This window comes from Solanum stenotomum, chromosome 11 (assembly GCF_019186545.1).
Source record: "Solanum stenotomum isolate F172 chromosome 11, ASM1918654v1, whole genome shotgun sequence".
Classification (NCBI taxonomy): Eukaryota; Viridiplantae; Streptophyta; class Magnoliopsida; order Solanales; family Solanaceae; genus Solanum; species Solanum stenotomum.
The window spans coordinates 2,621,841-2,640,586 of NC_064292.1; the positions used below are offsets into that span (position 1 = coordinate 2,621,841).

At 34.0% G+C, this 18,746-nt stretch overlaps 2 protein-coding genes and 1 long non-coding RNA gene across 3 annotated transcripts in view; 2 read left to right on the forward strand and 1 right to left on the reverse strand.

The window, feature by feature from the left end:
- LOC125844201 (uncharacterized) overlaps positions 1–14,143 on the forward strand; it is a 17,830-nt gene extending 3,687 nt beyond the window's left edge. Inside the window, exon 2 of the long non-coding RNA XR_007444118.1 lies at positions 13,971–14,143. This is a non-coding gene — a long non-coding RNA (uncharacterized LOC125844201). The remainder of the gene's footprint in view (positions 1–13,970) is intronic.
- The window catches only part of LOC125844180 (putative disease resistance RPP13-like protein 1), a 23,621-nt gene extending 8,340 nt beyond the window's left edge, over positions 1–15,281 (reverse strand). Inside the window, exon 1 of the mRNA XM_049523444.1 lies at positions 15,192–15,281. The gene's annotated coding sequence lies outside the window, so the exon portion shown is untranslated. The remainder of the gene's footprint in view (positions 1–15,191) is intronic.
- LOC125844478 (uncharacterized) overlaps positions 1–18,746 on the forward strand; it is a 98,094-nt gene that overhangs the window by 10,912 nt on the left and 68,436 nt on the right. The window lies entirely within an intron of this gene.

Below are 18,746 nucleotides of genomic sequence, written 5' to 3' on the forward strand. Positions count from 1 at the left end.
CAAAATATGTTTTTAGGAATGATGCAAATTGTTACAGCTCATAAATGGTATGTTAAATGTACTATATTAATTGATAATACTTTTTCTATAACTAACATTGCTATGATTGATAGTGGCGCTGATGTGAGTTGCATTCAAGAAGGTCTTGTACCTACTAAATATTTTGAAAAAACAACTCATATGGTTAAATCTGCATCTGGTCATGCTTTAGATATAAAGTATAAATTATATAATACTCGTATTTGCCAGAATAAAGTTTGTATTCCTCACTTCTTTTTCTTAGTAAAAAATCAGTTATACCCTCCTATTATTCTAGGAACTCCTTTTATAAATGCAATTTATCCTTTTACTAATATAAATGCTAAAGGATTTTCTGCTTCTTATAAAAATCAAGATATTAATTATCCTTTTATCACCGAGCCTATTTCTAGAGATATTAATGCTCTAATTGAAATGAAACAAAAGCATGTTGATTATTTACAACTTGAGATATTCAGTATGAATATATTCAATACTTTAAAATCTGCTAAAGTACAGGAAAAGATTAAACTCATTTCTGAAAAAATGGCCATTGATATTTGTGCTGATCATCCTAGTGCCTTTTGGAATCGGAAAAAGCATATTGTAACTCTTCCATATGAAGATGATTTCTCTGAGGAAAATATCCCTACCAAATCATGTCCTTGTCAGATGAATACCGAATTGGTTGAATTCTGCAAAAAGGAAATTGATAATTTATTACAAAAAGGTTTGATAAAGCCTTCTAAATCACCATGGTCGTGTACTGCTTTTTATGTTAATAACTCAGCAGAAAAAGAACGAGGTGTTCCCAGGTTAGTTATAAATTATAAACCTTTAAATAAATTTTTAAAATGGATTAGATATCCTATTTCGAATAAAAAAGATTTATTAACCAGATTATATGATGCTAATATCCTTTCAAAATTTGATTTAAAATCTGGATATTGGCAAATCCAAATATCTAGAGATCATATAGAACGACATTTAATGTTCCGTTTGGACAGTACGAATGGAATGTAATGCCTTTTGGGTTAAAAAATGCTCCCTCAGAATTTCAAAAGATTATGAATGATATTTTTAATCCATATTTGGATTTCATCATAATTTATATTGATGATATTTTGGTATACTCAAAGACTCTTGAAATGCATATTAAGCATTTAGACATTTTTAAGAAAATAGTTATTCAAAATGGTTTGGTCATATCTAAACCTAAAATGAGTCTTTTTCAAACAGAAATTAGATTTTTGGGTCATTTGATTTGTCAAGGAAAAATGACTCCTATTCAGCGATCTATGAATTCGCATCAAAATTCCCTAATATTATTACAGATAAGACGCAAATGCAGCGGTTTCTGGGAAGTTTAAACTACATTTCCCCATTCTACAAAAAATTGTCTTGAGATTTAGCTCTGTTATATGACAGGCTAAAAAAGGATCATAATAAGCCTTGGACTAATAGTCTCACAGATCTTGTAAAGACTATTAAAGAAAGAGCTAAATCTTTACCTTGTTTAACCCTTGCTAATCCTACTTGGCCAAAGATTGTTGAGACGGATACATCTAATATTGGGTATGGAGGTATTTTGAAACAAATTAATCCGCATGATAAAAATGAATATCTTATTCGATTTCATTCAGGAAAATGGAGCGATGCTCAAAAAAAATATGCGACGGTAGCTCATGAAATGTTAACTATCGTTAAGTGCATATTAAAATTTCAAGATGATTTATATAATAAAAAATTCTTGATAAAAACTGATGCTCAGTCAGTCAAGTATATGTTTGATAAAGGTTTTAAACATGATGCGTCTAAGTTAATTTTTGCTAGGTGGCAGACACAATTAGCCCCTTTTGATTTCGAAATTCAATATAAAAAGGGAAGTGATAATTCCCTCCCAGATCTCTTATCAAGAGAATATCTTTCTTCTGATGAGTTTTCTGAACTTCTTTCCTAATAAAGATTTGGTTACGATTTTGAAGGCAGTTCCTCTTAATAGAGATTTAAAGGAACTTAAATATAATATTTATTTGTATTATAAAAATAATAATAAATATAATATTTAAATTGATTATATATTTTTTATCTTAAATTATTTTTAGATATTATTAATTTAAAGAATCAACTAATGAAAAAAGTAAAGTATGATATAGATCCGTCGTAAAAGGATATATCTAATATCAAAATTCAAACGAGATTTTCTTTGATCGAAATTTTTTCATATGTTTTGAATTTTCAATTACGGTAACTTATATGAGTTATACTTTATACGTAGCTTCCAAATAAGTAATTTTTTATTTCAAAAAGAAATTCAACCCCAATTCACAAAATTTGACTCTCTAATTTCAAACTGTACCACATAAATTGGATCATAAAAAGGCCGGTAGCTTTGTCGAGTTTTGAGTGAAGTCTATGTTAATTAGAGTTTAGTTATATAGTGGACAATAAAGTCATTGTTTTGTTCTATCATGTAATAAAGTTGTTACAAAGAGAAAGGATTAAGGGTTTAATTACTAGATTGCCAAGTCTTGTAATCTGAATCTAACTAGCTCGTTGATTAGTGAAGTTATTATTGAAATCTTGTGAGATAGATTGTGATTTTTCCTCCTTAAAATAAAGAGATTTCCATGTAAACATCCTTTATTCTTTACTTTAAGTGTTACTTTCTGCATAATTCATGATGGACTCATTCAAGTCATCAGACCCAAATCCATAAAAAGAAAATATGAAGAATTGGAGAGACACGGACCAAAATTGTAATTGAGGAGAAACAAATATGTCACATCATTTAGATAACTAAGCCTTAATTACTAGTCCTGCCTTTTCAATTTAAATATGTTAGTTTTCTTTTTACTTCAGTAAAAAAAAAATGTCCCTTTTTTTAAGCAATTATTAATTCTGAACTTTCACATGATATATTTAATATTAAAAGTTAAAAATTATTGTGATATATTTTACATATATTTAATTTAAGACTACAAAATTTGAAAGTTTTACTAATTTTCTCAAACTTCTTATCAAGTTATATCAGATAAAAAATTTAAAACAAAGGAAATACCACAGATTTTTACCTTGATAAATTAATATAATTTAACTGAATATCGAGTAAAGTTTTACCAAAGAATAATTACATATATCCAACCTCTGTTCCATCAAAATGTAACAAAAGCAAGTACGGTAAAGATATATACAAATAACATGGTTCATTTAAGATGTGTTTAAGGTAATAATAAAACATAATGAAAAAAAAATCATCGTAAAACTCATGTTGCCCGCCAATTTCTTACACCCCACCCACCCACCCCACCCACCCCACCAGTAAACTCAAACATTCAAAATTCATTGTAAGCTCAAAAAATTCAAAGTTCAATCAGTTGTAGAAATGGAACCATTCGAAATTCATTCTAAGCTCAAAAAATTCAAAACTCAATCCGGTGTAAAAATGGCAGAGAAAAAGCGGGCTATCAAAACAGCAGAAAATGAGTTTTTCTCTACATGGAATGGAGATTTCAGTGAAGAGATGATTGAAGTTATGGAAGATATTGGTGATGACATGATGGAAATGATCAAATGGAATGAAGACTATCCCGGTCCTCCTGTTTGGGATTCGGAGCTGGACGAGATTGAGGCGGAGGAGGAGCAGCAGGGAGAACCGGGGAAATCGAAAAAGTTATCCACATTGTTTACAGGGGAAAGAAAAAGTGCCAACTGAAGAGAGTAGATAAACATTTAGCCTTGAAGGTGCCTAGTGGGAATTGAGATTCCATCAAAGCCTCTGCAATAACTGTAGGGATCATCCTCCATGATCTTTTCAAAGTCTTGTTAACTCTCCAGCCTATTCAGCTAGCAAAGGCATCTTTAATGGAGAAAGGCATAACACATTGAAAACCAAACAGAGAGTGGAAAAAATGCCACGAGTCGGTTGTTGTAGGGCAGTGTAAAAAGAGATGGTTAACAGTTTCATTATCCTTTCCGCAGAAGTAGCATCTGTTGTTGAGGTATCTCGAGTTAGACAGGCCTGTGTAGCATAGCTGCTGCCTCAGCGTAGTTACTTGTGTCCTGGCAGGACACAAGTAACTACAACCTTGTATGCTACTTCCATCAGTTATCCATTTCACCAATGTGAATGATTTGTATTGTAGAGTAGCCTCGCGTGCATGGCATATGCTTCTCCAACACCTTTCCCAGTTAGCTTGTCCGAATTTTCTTCCAGTACCCTGCAAGAGAGTGTATAAAATGTTGGTAATTATTCTTTACTTCTAACTGTTTCTTTAATTGGCTGCAGTTGGGACAGCTGAACAGTAAACCAGATGGACCAAGGCATAGTGAAATTCATAGTCGTTTTGCTACTAACATGAAAGAGATTAACCAATGCAACTGTTTGGATATACTTCTCAAACTAATATGTTAAAGTGGGTAAATGTTGTCTTTAACTTTCTAAAGCATTTGTAGAGGAGTACAAATATCTTCTAGGATAAACTTGTCTGTTACGATAATATTCATTGCTCATCAGTCATCAGTACCTTAACTTGCCATCCGTGAGCAAGCTTGACTTTGAAATTGATCATGTTGAAACTTGTGTGTGATAATCAAGTTGTACTTATACCCCATTGTATGCAGTATATCACTAGAAGGCCAAGAATATAAATAGAGACTGTCCCTGTCCCCAAAAAATGCTATAAAGTTTGGAAAGTCAACTGATCAGCTTAAGGGAGAGTTGGATAGCTAAATGAAACTTACTAGAGATGATTGTGTAATATAGAGTTGTATGCGCATGTTCACCATATTGGATAGATGTAAATAGATGCACCGTAAAGTGAGCATATAAAAGAAGTAAGACATTTGTCTCTTAATTGCTTCTCATGTTTCTCTGATTTCTCTCACATTCAAATTAGTGCTAGACAAACTTCCTAAGCAGAAGGCCAGAAAATATTAGTGTACCAGAGGAACAGTTGCCTTAGAGGAAAATGAGAAGAATTACTCATAGAAAGGGCAATATCTAGACGGAAAAATGAGACTCAACACTTATTTATACATGGATGATATATCATATTTTCAACAGCCACTTTTCTGTTTTTGTGAGTCATATCTTCAATACTCATATGGTGGTTGTAACTTATCACCTGGTTCAGTATAGCCAAGGTTTTTAGCAGCATTAACGACTTGGCTGAATGGCTTTCCATCCTCACCTCACTCATTACACACCCCAGGGTAGCTGTTAGATACCAAGACATATGGCATGTTCCCATCAAATGCTCCTGATGTTTATAACAAGCAAGATAATAATCACTAAGGATAAGTATTGCATATATAGCCTAAATGGTAAGTGGTCATAAAATATTACCACTCAAACTCCCAATAATATGATAGACGGGATGAAATTATGCGATTTAAGGATGCTATGACAGGAAGACCAGCACCAACCTACCACACATATAGAAATTTCAGACACCTTTGCTTGGTCAAGTATAAACTGAACTTGGAGAATACTGTCATTGGATCAATTGGACAAACACAACGTGCTACAAATCCCATATCATTGTTTGGAAAGTCAAACAAGAAAAGCTTTTAAAGCAGAAGAGAAAGGTTTAACATGTATGAGGCATTTAAGAATCTCAAATACGAGTGAGGTTGGTTTTTTACTTAATTAGTGCTCTACATATCAGATAAACCAAATGTATATTCAGAGGGAAGAATGCTTAATTAGCTATATCTCCAGAATTACGTAGCATTGCTTATTCAAGGGATCTGGAAATACTTTTTTCAACTTTTATCTAACCATTTGGCATCCGAAACCCACTAGCCAACTAATACGACTGACACAAGGGTATGCCTGCTAAGGGGGTAAAGCGTTCCCTATCAAGAGATTCTCCGTTCTCAAGGCTGAACCCGAGACCCCTAGTTTAGAATGTGCCACAGTTTGAATTTCAATCAAAAGGAATCTGACTGTGAAGCAACTCCCCAAAAGCTAACACCTTGATACCTATGCCTTCACATACAATGAAGTTTAAGCAAGTTTAATAAATGTGATATTCCAAACTCATTCCCTCCCGATTAACAAAAAAAATTCCTTTCATACAACAAAATACACCTCTGTATTATTAGTATATTCCAACAAAAATTAACACTATAGATGATGATTTTCTCAAATTGGTTAAAAAAAAGGGCACTTTTTATTACCTATTTGGCGTGAAGAGATCGACAAGAAAATATGTGTTTGAGAAATTGATGGCCAACTCCCTAAATTTTTCATCTTTTTCCTTTTCCTTCTGTTTCTCTCTCAAAGAATGTTGATTTCAAAGGATGATTTTTCTTTGGCTTAAAAATAGATTTTTTAATTTACCTCAAAAAGTAGTTTAAAGTTTCTAAACTGAATTATTGATTGATTAAACAAAATATTTTTTAAAAAAATTAATAAGTTTTTAAATAATAATTAATATATTTTATATTTAAAAAAAATTAACTTTCATATTCAATTATTCATAACTAGTAAAATTACCCACGCTTTGCGCAGGAATTTAATATCACGGAATTTATAAAATAATACTTAAAATCTATCAGACATTAAAACTAAAACACTATATTATCTTACATACAAAATTACGTAGTAACAAACATTAATAGTGTAAAGGAAAATGAAAATTATTACATCTTATACATACTAAGATCTGTAACATAAGCAACAGTGTCAGTGAGCCACTCAACATGAGGAGGTTCAAAATTTTCGTTGTGTTAAAATGAAAGGAAATCCCTCTATTTATAGACAACAAAGGGTAGTGTGAACAAATGTTTATTGTGCCTTATCAAAAAGGTTACAACTATTTTGAAAAGTTGCAACTCTTCGAAAAGGTCACAACCTTTCATAAAAATAATAATTTTTCATAAAAGTCATAACTCTTCGTTAAAGTCACAACTCTTCATTAAAGTCGCAACTTATCATAAAAGTCACAACTCTCAGTAAAGTCTCAACTTTTCATTAAAACTAATTAATTAAATATTAAATGCTTCTAAAAAAATTAAATGACCATTTTTCATTCACTAAATTAACATTGTTCCTCTAATAACTTATGCTTAAAAACTACATTATTACGCAATCATTAATGTTTCAATGCACAAAAAAAAAGTTAATATTGATTATTAATTGTAGCCTTCATTTTATTTTATCAAATTCTTTTCATTTTTCATCTTTCTTCTTTTCTTTGAACTTTGTCTTGCAGGTAATTAACATATGAGATAAGAATATACATATATTAATTTGTGTTTACAATTATAGTATTTTAAAGTACTAAATATTATCATCTTTTATTTCATTTGGAGAAGAGATACTTTGCTATCATATTTTAATCTGTTATTGATATACAAGAGTAGATTCCAAATATTTGAACTATTTTTTGTTTGAAAATGAATGATATTCATGTAATGTAATTCTAAAATTATTTTTAATACAATGATAATTTAAAACAATTTATGTCAATACACGTGTTCAAAAACTAGTGATAATATAAACAGAGAAATAACCATTTTAGTCCCTGTATTATTGCCTCTAAAGTCAACTAATCTATTTATTTTTCTGTTTTGACATTCTTTCTCTCTCTTTTTTTGTTATTTTTTTTAAAATTTCATGTAATGTATTTATTTATCCATCAAATTTAATTACACCAGTAGTAGATAGTAGAACGGAAATTAGGCCTATACTCCCTTCAATCGCCAACCCCATTTGCAGATTTGTTTTACTATTTCCAAATCTTGACAAAAATGAATTGATTCTCAATTTTGGTCTTTGATTGTAAGTATGCAGTTGTTACAATTGGCTTCGAGAATTCAGGTGTAATAAGCAACATCCTTGCTGGATGTTCAAATGTTGTGTTTCATCTTGTAAGGTGAACATGGACCTTGTAGAGTGGGTAAGATAATTTGATCATTGCTTAGGTCTTGTTTTATTATGCGATTCAATCTCATATCTAATTGCGGGACTACACTGGATATGTTGTTGATCTCATATCTAATTGAAAATTTCCATCCCCAAGCTTTGAGGTAGGTGATAGTCCCCGTGTGTGGTCTGGTCTTGCTTTGACAGACACTCAAACTTGGCCTCAACCGGCAAGTATGCACTCCAACTTTGAGTATGCACATCTAGACACCAGGTCCGCATCGCGGACCTTTTCCTAAGATTTGGGAAAGTTTCTTTCGCGTCGTGGAGCGGCTACAGACCGTTCAACCTCAAAAGTTAATTTGCAACCAAATAATTAAATACATCTCCGCGTCACGGACCTGCTTTCAAACATCGATTTCTTGATCTTTTCTCATGTTTAACTATCTAAAAACACTCCTAAACATCATGAGATCTTTCCTATCACAAATCACAATCCTTGAATCCATAATTCAATTCAAGGAAAGTTAAGAGTCAAGATAAAATAGTTCATAGAGTTTTCCAAACGTTTTAACTTTGTTTTAAGAATTAAGTTTTGAGTTGAGTAAAGAGTAAGAGTAAAAGTTCTTTTCTTCCAAGATTATACGGGAACTAAGTATTCCCAAGAGTTAAAATGTTTTCACATTTGAGCAAGAAAGGAAACACCGATTTCCAAGAGAGCTTTTAAGCTAAGTTTTGAGTAATTATCTCAAATCAAAGAAAGAGTTTTGTTTTTACAAACACATGAGCTAAGTATATTTTGGGAGTAGTATTGAGCACTGATATGGGGACGCTAGTTCATAATAACTAAGTCTCCATAAACCATGTAGCCATCATGGATAGAAAGGGTCATACTTTTTAGATGACACCTAAGTGCTTTTTAGAATAGACTAGTGGATCCACTTAGTGAAGGAGTTCTATATGACGGCAAAGTATAGGAAAGTTCTGGTAGCGTGGGCAAGACGTTGTATCATCACTTAGGCTCATAATAGTGCTTGTCGGTTAGAGAAACTCCCACAGTATTATATTACTTTTATGTAATTGAGTTGTTATCGTATTTTTCAATACATTGAGTTGTTGCTTATTGTTTTAAATGTTTTGTATAAACTGCACCATTATTGTTGTTTTTACTTTGCATTTGAGTTGAGTTATTCATGAGTTGAGTAAAGCCAAGGTAAGTGCTCCTTTCATACTCGTACATTCAATGTACTGATGCTATTTGGCCTGCATCGTCTTACGATGCAAACACAGGTAACTAGGATCAACGTCCAGCGCCTCATTGATCCAATTGAGCACTCATAGTCAGTTGGTGAGCCTCCTTGCTTTCTGGAGGACTCTTTTTACTTTGCTTTCTAGTATTTAGTTGTTAGGATGATCGGGGGTCTTGTCCCGACATCCCTCATTGTTTGGAGGCTTCATAGATGGATAGTTATAGTTCTTTAGTCACTTGTATTTCAGATGTTTTGCTATGAGACTTGAGTAGCCATTTTGGCTAGTTTGAATGTTTCCTTAAAGACATTCTAAGGTTATAACATAAGTTCCTTATTTGAGACTATTTCTTATGTTTAAGTCTTCTGCTGAGTAAGTAAGGCAGGCCAAGAGTTTTCTTAGGGCCAACAATGGTTCTCAAGTGCCAGCCACGTCCGAGGTGTAGGCTCGGAGAGTGACAGTATCATTTCCTGCTCCAACACCTTGGATAACCAAAGGTTGTTTCTTGTAACAACGGCTGTATATATCCCTCCACCTGTAGACAAACAAAACAAATTACAGACGTTCAATTATCATAATCATTCTTCGACAAATGCAAGCTATTTATCTTACTGTTTGTATAACCTTAATTGCACAAAGTTTTGTAGGGCAACACCAGATGATGCGTAAAGAGTAAAGACAAAGTAAGGCGTTAGCCTAGGCATGGGTAAAAGATAACCACTAAGGAGAATCAATTGTTATTGCATTTAAAAAGATGTTCAGCTATTTCGTCTACCTTCTTTACCTATCATAGATTTTGTTAACATTGCAGATGGAACTCTGTTACCTTTTTCACACTGTGGGGTCTATGTCTTCATTCCAGATTCTTCATGATAGATTCCATTTTCCTCCTATAAAGAAATTTTTGTCAGTCACCTTGCAGCTAACCATCTTCATGTCATCTTTACTTCTTCTGAGTGTCTTATCCACGATCAACGCATTGGAAGGATCGTTGGCTGGAAGAGGACCTCTGGGAAATGGAACCTCTCAGCACCAAAGATAATAACTTGTCCATCAGGCAATTCATAGTTCTTTTCAGTGGAGGAGCTGCTCTTGATAGTTTCAATCTCCTGCTCATAGTCAAGAGCCACATAAGAGGCAGGAGGATGGTGATTTGCCCTCCCTCCTCTCTAGTTCACCTATCATATCAGCTTTTGGCTTCTACTAACAAAATAAATAATGAGCTCAGTTCCGCATAGAACATCCTTAAAAGAAATATGCAATTATATAATGCATAACAATTAGCTGCAAGTCTGTAACATCTAATTGACTCAGACACACTTTATACCTATTATAAGATGAAATTTTAAAAATGTGTAAATGAAGCATCACAATTAGGAGCTATAGGAAACATTTCTAAACAGGGAAAATAGAAATTTATACCTCAGGCAAAGTTCTTAACGGTGATCCATATCAAAATTTTCAATTGTTAGAATGGGAATGTATGCAAAAAAGAAGGATAAACTCTGGGTGCATTGGATAGGCACATATTACGGGAGGACCAATACACTATGGGGGTCTTGTTTACTGTAAAGGAAATAGTGCAGCTGTTGTGGTATTGAGTTCCTCTGACTTACGATTAGTTAGTTCTATTTCTCTATGTGGTGGGCCATTTTAATTCCAACTCGCCTTTGATTTTTCCTTTCCAGACAATGGTAGGTTAATTGATCACATTTTATTCTTGAAATGACTTGGATTAGTATAGTCTGAATATGAAAAAATCACGGGCTGCATCCTTCGAGCATATGTGAAGGGTGGTGATTTTTTTAGTTTTGTTGCAATAGAGAAACTACAACCGAGGGTCTATCGGAAACAACCTTGATAGCTTCCCTAGACCCCATTTGTGGGATTACACTGGATATGTTGTTGCAAGAGGTAAGGTTAGCGTACAGTTGATTTAAATGGCATTTTGTATCTTTTTGATAATATAGCTGTAGCCAGAGGACTTGAAGCAGCTAGCCAGTACTTGAATTTTTCGATTCTATTATTCGTTTGAATTCTCACTTGACAAAGTAGGAGTAAGGTTTGCGTAAACTCGACTTTCTCATCAATACTGTGTATGTCCCTGTTGTTATTATTATTCAATTGAATTCTAATGCTTTCTTCGTTAGCAGGAACTTAAACTTTTGATGAGCGGAGGAAATGAAAGAAAACTTGCAATATACGAGCCTCGATCATCATTTTGTTAGGAAGGCAAGATGCAGTGGCTCAATTTTCATTCACAACGATCATTGGATTAGTCCCCGGTATGATCAAGTCTAAGGATTTATACGTTGGAAAAACAAGGAAGAAAATGGGGCTTCAACCAAAGTAATATATATTGTTTCATTCATGAAATTTAAGATCATTTTGAGTGTGAGAAAATGGTGTCATTTCATGGCCAAAATTTGAGTTCTTCTACTTACATTTGAGGGCTATAAATATTTTTTAGTTGTTGTAGTTAATGAGTGTAAGATTTTAGTTATTTGGGTTTTTCAAAAATATTTGCACTTGTATATCCAATATAACTCATATGAGTTGTGGTGAAATAGTTGAGATTTTTCTACCCTTAATTAGAATTTAGGAGCACGAGCCGTGGAATGGAAAAAATCATGTTAGGAGTGCTGCCCCTTGAAATGCGCAAATCTGAATTTAGTTGGACTTCAATGTGGATACCAAGCACCGAATGAGAAAACAATATATCCACTATAAAAATATATAACACGTTGCTAACTACAAAAATAATATACATATCCATCTTCAGTTGCAATTGTTGTTCAAAATCATCTAGTCATATCTCCATCAAATGTCTTCAAATATTATAGAGAGAATCTCTTTAGACTATTCCAACAAATCTAAACAACACTTCAAATTTCTCTCTCTCACACACACAAAAAAAGAAGACATGATTTGAAATTCAAATCCATCGTGAGCTATCTTTCTAATTTGATTATCTATACACAAATCTTACAAAATCAGTACTCTAATCAATAGTTGAGTCCCAAACATATTTACAAATCGAGATTTATTGGGAGGCAAACATTTGTATTTTTGATATATAGGAAACAAACCTTGTGTATCGTACACCTTTGAATTCTATTAGAGCTTTGAATTCGATATTGCATTACTCTAAACTGACTGAAAAGGGAAAGAACATGTATACATGAATTGCTATTGAGATGAAAGTTGAAGCAATACATGAACTAAAAATCTTCAAGTAACATTAATTGCTATTGATATTTCCGGCAACGAGATATTTCTATTGTCTTCAAGGTAGTGGGCAGTATGCTAAAAGGAAAGGAAATAAGAGAGTTACAATCACTAATATCTAAATTCTCAATCTCCTTCATTCCCTCAAGTTGGGATACAAATAGTTGAGCATCATTAAAAGCCTTAGGACAACCAATTACTCGAAAATCTTTTAAACTTGAAAGTTGGATGGGTGTCTCCAAATTGACTTCAGGGCAAGTTATAATTGAAAGTTTCTCAAGTATAGGGAACTCCCCGTTTCCTAGTACGTGCCATTGCTTCCACTCCGTCATATCTACAAATGCAAGCTCCTCAAGAGAGTTAAAAGGCTTTTTGGATGACAAACTTCCATAGAATTCTTCTGTCACCTCTGTTATTCCATGCATCCCTCTAATGCAAAGGAATTTCAAACAAGGAATTTGTCCTAGTGCTGGCAAGGAATAACAGTCCTTGCAGTTGCTAAGACTCAGTTCTACTAGCTTAAGAAATGAAAGATCAGCTAGCCAATTTGGAAATTTTGTCCCTCTATATCCGGTGATCTCGAGATTTTTTATGTTTGTGTGTGGGCGTAGCGCATCAAGTATGTCTCTTTCTGTTTGTGAATTTTCGGCACTACTACTTTCACTCCACTCCAAATATAACTTGTCAACATGATTCTTCTCCCTCATCTTTGCCTTCACAGCTTCCCTTCTATCAACCACATTTTGCAACTCTACAACTGATAGAGATCCATACAAGTTCTCTACTTCACCCAAATCTTCCATTCTCGAACCACCACGATCACCAACAAGAAACCTGGCTCCTACTAGCACTTGGAGGCTTTTCAACTTGCTCAGAAGTAGTGGCATCTTCAAGCGAGAAGTGTTGGTTATGTCGAGGTGATGTAAGTTGATCCACTTCTCCATCTGCAGCGGTAGCTCCACAAGATAATAGCAAGATGACAAGAGAAGTGTCTCCAAGTTATACAATGCACATATGGAATCTGGCAACTTCTTAATCCCTGTACAAGAAAGGTCCAAAAATCTGAGGAGCTTTAATTTGATAAACAAGTCATTTGGCAACTCCTTAATCCTGTAATGAGACAGTGATAATGCCCTTAAGGATCTTAGTCTTGGCAGTATGTTATGTTGCACCTCTTGCTTAGAGAGTAATAATTGACATCAATACATGTCGGAAGCAATGTCCTCAGCTTCTCCAATTTGTAGAGGGGTGTCAATTTCTCAAACTCACCACCATATCGCATTGAATATGATAAGTGTTGATTTTTTTCCAACATATAAGATCCTTGGCTCTCTTCCAACCTGATACAAAGTTTTGAAGATGCAATTTGGGCTAAATCATTGACAAGGTCATGCATTAAGAATAAATTCTCTATGTTCCCTTCAGAAGGATTTGGGACCCTTTCAAATAATGATCTTGACCTCAACTCGAGAAAGTATTGGTTGCCTGAATCTTCAATTATTTCATCTTCCTGATGTACGAGACCATTGGCAATCCACAGATGAATGACTTGTTCTTTCCTAAATGGATAATAGGAAAAACATCGCTTTAAATGTGCAGGAAGATCATTGTAGCTCAACATCAACACTGGTAATATGTCATTGTGTGGCAGCTCCCATATTTCACTTCTCAAAATACGTTTCCACTCTTCAACCTCTGATTTGGAGCGTAACATGCCAGCGAGCGTCTTCAGAGCTAAGGGCAGTCCTTTGCACTTAGCTGCAATTTGTTTTCCGACCTCTTCAAGTTCCGGATATCCCATAGGATCCATGTTTTCAAATGCATGTCTTTTAAATAAAGACCAAGAGGCTTCAATAGACAAATTGTCCATTCTAATTTGCTCATTTCCCATTATCAAAGCAACACTCTCTTTACGTGTTGTCACAATGATCTTACTTCCTATATCTCCTTGTACAAAAATATTTCTCAAGTCAACCCACTCATAGTAGTTGTCATTCCACACATCATCCAGAACAATAAGAAACTTCTTTCCCTTTAAGTTTTCCTTCAATTTCACTTGAAGCTGATTAAGATTGTTGTGGACATCCTTTGAGTCAATTTCACTTGAAGTAAACCTTTTGTTATTCTGAAAGCATCATATGCCTCAGAAACACAAAACCAAGCTTTCAAACCAAAATGGTCCTTCACCTTCTCATCATTGTAAACGGCTTTAGCAAGTGTTGTCCTACCCAGGCCGCCCATTCCAACAATAGGAACTACAGTCAGCTTTTTTCCACTTGCATCTTCAGATATTAAACGGTCAATCAAATCCTCTATTTCACTCTGCCTACCAAAGATATCAGAATCATCAACCAAAGAAGTTGAAGGTGTTCTAGTTTCTTGTTTAGTTGAACCAAAATGATCCTTTAAGCCAAGGACCAATTTGCTTTTCCAACACCTCCAATGTTTCAATGGTTTCTTCCAACTTATCCTTTATGTTAAGAAAGAAATCATCACTCAAGCAAAGGTTGAGGTCACTTACTTGCTGGTTGCTTGTTTCTGCAAAATTCTGATGCTGACCTTCCACCTTAAGCCTCAAAGCTTCATAATTGACTTCTTCTATCAAGTTTTCAGCAGAGTCCACAGCATCACGAAGCTCATTAAGCCAGTCACTCACAGATGGATTTGATGCTTGATTATTCTCTGCATCACTTAGCACAATCTGAAGACCACACAAAGTCATTTTCAGCTTCTTTAAGAGCCGAATGTGATGCTTATGCTTCTGAAACATGTTGAGAAGACAAATTTCTCTATCTTCAACTACTAAGATAGAGCTTTACTTTACCTGTTGAATGGTAAGAGTAATTTGCAAACAAGAATGATCAATGATTGCTCTCTCTCTCTCTTTTGCTTGTATTTAGTAAAACTGTCCTTTTTTCTCTTTTCAAAAAGTATGACTTAACTAATTGAATAATTGAGGCAATAGAGGAAGGTATCTTTTGCTTTATGTCTATTCATTACTCTTGCCTTATACACTTGGCCATAATTAGGCCTAACATATCATGAATACGTTTTAGAAATGTGAAGAATTAGAATCTGTTCCATTTTCCTTTTCTCTAAGGTATTATTTTTTCTATGTTGACATGAGCTGAGAGTCTATTGGAAACAACCTATCTACCCTACAAGTAGTGGTAAGGTCTGCATACTACTTGGTATATATTTGTTTCTATTTTTCTATGTTGAAGGTCCTATTTAGGTCCATGTACAACTCTGTCCCAATGGCTAAACTGAAAACAACGAACCACCGTTTTATTGTTCTTTCAAATTAAGAAAAGGAAAAATAAAGAGAGAAAAATCAAATAGATATCAAAATACCTTTTCTCCATGTTAGCAAAACAAATTAACAAGAAAGTGGAAAATAACAGTGCTTGGTTCCAGTAGAATTTAAAAAATGAATTATATGTAACTATATATACTTCGGTACGATATTCGGTATTTCTGTATTTTTTTATAATTATCAAATACTATGCTGAATACCAAACTTTTTAAAAATGCATACCAAATACCATGAAACTCAAACCACAGTGTTAATAATTTCAATTTCGATATGGTATTCGGTATCTATCATACCATGACATGTAGTAGGTGGATGTGAATGTGAATTAGCAAACTTATTTCATCTCCCAACAGGATTCTAAAAGGAGAAAAAGGTAGTTTTAGTTCATTTGAAATAGTGTTCTTTTTTCTTCTCCCAGCAGGATTCTAAAACTTCAGAAACTTTGAACTTAATGATGGGAGATGCTTGTAAGTATGCAGTTGTTACAGGATCACAAGGGAATTGGCTTCGAGATTGTAAGGAAGGATAAAACTGATCATTCCTCCCTTCCCAGACCCCATTTGTGTGATTACACTGGCTGTATGGTTCTTTTTCCTGCTTGATATCATTTAGTAGTTCTTTTCTATTTGATAACTTGAAAGTGTAGATCATGAGCATGATATCACATTATTTCATACATTGGAAATCATAATATCTAAGAGATAAGTCTCTAAAATTGTGATAACATTAAAAGTTGAGGTACCAAAATGGTCATTACAAAGCAAACTGATTATAAGCTGAAGTGAAATCCTAAAAACTAGTCCAGCACTGAAGCAAATGACTCAGTTTGAACTGTTCCATTTAAGACGGTTATGCATAGAGAGAAATTGCGTAATAATCTACTGTAAGAGTCGATTTTTCGTCCTTTGAGATCGAATGTTTGTATTTCAGTGTATAATACTCAGTCAAGGGAATAAATCTTGAATGTCAAGGATATCAGCTAGGACACCAGCTGCTGTGGTATCATTTCCTACTCCAGCACCTTGGATAACCAAAGGTTATTTCTCGTAACAACGGCTGTATATCTCCACCTGCAGACGAACGAATTGCAGATGTTCAATCATCATAGTCATTCTTCGACAAAAGCAAGTCATTAATCTTACTGATTGTATGACATCCTAAGTACAAGGGATACATTTTACAATTAAGGTAGAATCAAAGCATTTATAACTGCACAAAGTTTTTCAGGGCGACAACGAGATAATGCGTAAAGAGTAAAGACAAAGTAAGGCGTTAGCCTAGCCATGGGTAAAATATATTCTTTAAAATCAAAGTATGATGTTATAGATCACTACACTAAATGACATCACAAAAAGGCTTTAAACATTGACAACGCGTATGATATGGTTGAACCTCCATAGCAGTTAAAAGTGCATTCCCAACGGAAAACAAAGTAATGGAACAAGAAGAAGAGGGACCAAAGAAACAGCAAAATGGGAGGTGAAAGTGAACAATGCATACCACATTATCACTTCCTCTTTTGGAACTTCTGGAAATGAGAGATGTTAATGTCATGTACACAAAAGTGTTTTCAATAATCAATTTTTCCCCAAGCAGCAGACAGCCAGACACTTTCTTCTGTGCTATTTGTTTTCAGTGAAGCTGTTTGTAGCAGTTGATTTTGTGAAAAATTAAAGTTGATTTTATGGAGGTACCAAAAATATCTTAGATATTTTCTAGAATTTGGTAGAGTAAATTATCTTTGAAATTTATACTTAAGAAAAATCTAGATGTTCTAGATAATTAGATATTTATAGTAAAGTATAGATATATCTAGATTCTTGTTACATAGTTAGAAGATAAGGTATCTAGAATAATTTCTAGAAGCATCCCTATACAAGTATAAATAAGGGTGACATTAGGCATTTGTAATCAACCCAAGAACAACCCAAACAAAGACAATTCAAGAGTCTTCTTCCATAAACAAAGTTCTCCTTTCCAGCTTCCTCTTCTTTAGTTGAATCTTCCAATCTTAGTTAACGGTCTTGGGCTAGCAGAAGGCTTCCCGAATTATACTTTTCTTCTGCTATTCTGTACAGATTTTACTATAAACAAAGAATTGAGTGGTCTTAGAGTATCGTATATTTGATTCTTAGCCATTTTCAGTTGAGTTATATAGTTGTTCCACATGGGTTGAAATTTGAATAGAGGTTTTTCAAAGGAATTTATAAGGTTTTACGTTCTCATCACATAATATCACAACCGTCCTTTTGTAAGCTTATTCTCACACTCTTAAGTCCATATTAATTAAAGTCCATGTGAACCTCAAAATCTGGTTACACATGTGAGAGGGTGTTGAGTTATGCAGTTGTAATCTTCCAAAGGGGTTTATGTGGCATTCGGCAATCTTCATGTCACGAGCTAAGTTTTGGGTGGAGTTAAACCCCAGAGGAACACTTGCCTGACAGGAAAATGAGTAGAAATTTGGATAAATGTATGAAGATGCACTGTAAAGTAGTATATAAAAGAAGAATTCATGTGTAAGACATTTGTCTCACACATTCTCTTAGTCGCTTCTCGTGCTTCTCTGACTTCTCTCACATTCAAATTAATCCTAGACAAACTTCCTAAGCAGAAGGCCAGAAAATATTATTGTACCAGAGGAACACTTGCCTGACAACGAGTAGCAATTGCTCATAGAAAGAGCAACATATAAACAAAAAAAGTAAGACTACACTTAATTAAAAATAGACAATATCATATCTTCAACCACCACTTTCTGTTTTTGTAAGTCATATCTTCAATTCTCATATGGTGATTTTACAAACATTAATAGGGTGGTTGTAACTTATCACCTGGTTCAATGTAGCCAAGGCTTTTAGCAGCATTAACGACTGGGCTGAATGGCTTTCCATCCTCAACCTCACTCATTACATACCCCAGGGTACCTGTTAGATACCAAGATATACGACATCTTACCATCAAATGCTTCTGATGTTTATAACAAGCAAGATAACCACTAAGGATAATCAATTGCTCTTGCATATAAAAAGGTGTTTAGCTTTTTTGTCTGCCTCCTTTACC